Source organism: Montipora capricornis, chromosome 1 (genome assembly GCF_036669925.1).
Source record: "Montipora capricornis isolate CH-2021 chromosome 1, ASM3666992v2, whole genome shotgun sequence".
Lineage (NCBI taxonomy): Eukaryota > Metazoa > Cnidaria > Anthozoa > Scleractinia > Acroporidae > Montipora > Montipora capricornis.
The window spans coordinates 31,667,210-31,670,815 of record NC_090883.1 but is presented as its reverse complement, the minus strand read 5'-3'; positions in this window follow the sequence as shown (position 1 = coordinate 31,670,815).

The following is a 3,606-nucleotide window of genomic DNA, read 5'->3' as shown; positions in this document are numbered from 1 at the left end:
TCGCTCCGACCATTCCCAGAACAACGGAGAGGCAGCAACATCGCAATAACATTGATGCTGACTCGGTGTCTGCTTACTGGAAGAGATCTCTCTATCTTCCCTTTCTGGATCATCTTTACTATGATTGATGAGCAGTTAGTAAAACCACTGCCTGGTTTCCAAGCACAGCTTCTTATTCCTGGTGAGAAAACGCTTATAATGCTTTGTCATTCCAGTAGGTAATTCAGATTGTACAAAAAATATGGGGTTGCAAACTAGCACTTCACATCACACTCTAATCAGTTACGTCTGTTCAAATATAAGTGTTACACGGCCAACGTTTGCAAAAACGTAATCCTTCCTTGTACACAAAACAGTCTTGCTTTGTTTTTCAGGGAAGCTCGAGGCATTAACAGAAGGAGTCGTTGGCGATATTTGCAATTGCTACGGAAGTGATATGGAAATCACCAGAGATCAGTTCAATGCCGAAGTCACAAGGTGGAAACACAAATGGAGCGGCAACTGTGACAATGAAAAGCCCCAGACTCTGGTCGAGACACTTGATCACGCAAACTCCCAGTTCTATCCAGGAATATATGTCGCTCTAGTCACATTGCTCACCTATCCTGTGTCAACCTGCGCAGCTAAACGCAGTTTTAGTGGCATGAAGAGACTGAAAACCCCTCTTCGAAGCACTATGAGTGAGAAGAGGCTGTCCTCTTTAGCAATACTCCATTGATATGGATATTGACAATGTAGTTTCTGAATTTTCACGTCGTAAGGGGAGACGTCTCACCCTTTTCCTGTAGAAACAATTACAGTTTGTAATACACTAATATTAATACATTTATATCAGTATTACCAAAGGTTGACAAATAAACAACAAAATTACTGAAGAGTCAGCGTTTTTTCATGCTTTGATTTATGAAACTTTCCCCTGGAAAACATGGGAAATGGCATTTCCGAGCCCCTAAAAAAAAACATTTTCCCAGACCCCCCTAGAGGCTCGCGACACTCCTTCCTGTGCGTACCTAAACGGAAAGACCACGCTACGCCCCTGATGTTTAACATAGATCTCTTTGACCCTCCAAGTGTTAGGTCTCTGCGTTTTCCCAAACTTCACATATTCGTCGAAATGGTTTGCGCAAATCAACAGAGCAGTAAAGGAGCCGCCATGTTGGTGTACCTCCGTGGTACACTCTTTTTTTAAGAACTGAGGCTGAACGATCTTATATTTTTTACGATTTGAGGATGAAAGCATTCTTAAGATGTTCTTAAATTTACATGGTACACAGTATTTCGATAAATCAAAGGTGAGAGAATATAACGTCAACTACCTTGATAATACTTCAGACTTTTTATCACATGATGAGTTTGATGATGTGGAAGTTATGTTGGAATAGTTATAAAGAAGAATTGCTGATTATTGCAAACCGAGATGTGTTCTCGATTCTACCTGTGCACATATTTTTAAAGAACCATTCACAAGAAATTTGCATGAACGAATTTAATTTAACTCAAGTGGCATGGTATGCAGCAGTAATGCCCAGGGGTAACTGTAGAATACCCTGCCACTGCCATGGCAAAGCATGGTACTCGAGCTCTACCCGGGTAAATCTATCAGCGACACTGCATCAGGTCTCAAGCCATAGGGGAAAGCGGAAGTAAGCCTGAATAGGATGAAAGCAGCGAGGCTGATGTAGGAGCCTGTGACGAAAGTGGAAACTACTTTCAAGGAAAAATCGGGAGCTCCGCAACCTTTCTGCTAGGCGCAAGGTCACGCTTTGGAAGAGCCATACGATTCAATAATCGGCTTATACAGTGAAAATTTTTTCGGCTTCTTCCTGTCTGAAAATGTTGTAATATAACTTTAATACAATATGAATCTTTCAAAATACTCTAGAGATCAAAGAAACTAAACGCCGAAGTTTATTGATGTGACAACACTTGTTACTAAGAGGACGTTCGACGCTCTGGAAATGTTGTTTTATCACTTGGCACTTTTCGGATCAACTTCTCAGTCATGAACGAGCTCTCTCTATTTGTTAAATAGATTCCATGTTGCCGTGCGTCTGTTCAGTAATAGATCACAAATGACGTCAAAATGTGATAAGCACAAAGAAGTGGCACACGAGGCGATAGCCGAGTGTGTCACTGATGTTCTTACCACATTCAGGACGTCTTCTGTGATCTATTATTGAACAAACGCACGGCAACATGGGATCTATTTGTTTTATATAACACAGAATTAAACTTTATTCGCATAAAAGCTGATGATGACGTCAATCGTGCGTCTGTCCTCTAATAGATCATAGGCAAGAACCAATCAAAATGCAAGAATAACTTGGGTTATTATAGAATTTCAAGTTTGTCATTTGTTTATCTCATTACCAAGATAAAGACAAGAGAAAGGAAACATTGTTGTCTCCTATAACATTACTTAACAACTTTCACAGTTTAACTTCTATAGAAATTCTTCGGTAAATACATAAAAAGAGAGGAAAAAAGTACATATATAAGTAATATATACCAAAAAAAAAACTTGTACAGCTCATCTAAGACTCTATGACGCTTTACAATATAATAATAAATAATAAAAAACTAATGTAAAAAGTAATCATGTGCAGTGTTGATGCAACGTCGAACACTGTACATATTCTTCAACTTGAACAGACAATATTTGGTGATGTAATTTATATTATGTATGACTTAAAGTCATGTGACTGTCGAGATCACAAACAAGGATTTGAGTTAAGAGATTCCTCTCCGATGTTTAAAGGTGATAGCTGAGAGGAATCGAGACTTATTCGAGGTCCAGTCAGAGAAATAAATTAGGTTTTGTCGTCATTTAATTTTAGCTTATTCGCTGACATCCAAACACGATGTCAGCTAAAAGACTTTCCATCTGGGTCTTGACCAAGGAGCAGTTGCCTTTCTTAAAGGAGATGTACAACTGGCAATCGTCTGCATATAGGTGGATCTCAACATTATGCTCCCTTGCAATCTCTCCGAGAGGTAGTAAGTACATAGTGAAGAGCTTCGGGCCCAAAACTGAGCCTTGTGATACACCAAATTAGATATCTTTCATTTCTCGATGCTGTGCTGTCAATAAGATATGACTTGAACCAGTTAAGGCAAATTACCAGTAATACCAAACTGGCTTTGCAGGCGACCGTGGAGGAGAATGTCATGATAGATCGTGACAATTGCAGCCAAGATATTGTGTTTATAATTAGAAGTTTCAGTCCTGCACATAGTTCAATCAACAGCAAACTATACAACAGGACTTCCAAGATAAGATTTTCCTATTTTTTTTTAAATTCGCCTAGCTTTGCCCCGTTTGAAATACAACCAAATTATTCACAAAATATGAATATAGTGCAGAGCGGAAAACAATGGGCCCTTCTAAAACCTCTCTAACAGTTCTAACGGTGTTTCAGATCAATTTAATTTGATTCTTGTGTTCTCAAACACTTTTTCTAACTTTGCAGAAGGGTTTAATTCCCAAACACGTCTGAAAAACACGCGCTATGTAAAAGAATATTTCCTCATAAGATAATCTACACGTAGATGAACACTTTTCAAAAGTTCTTCAAAAAAAAAAAATCATATGCTCCTAGTTTTGTT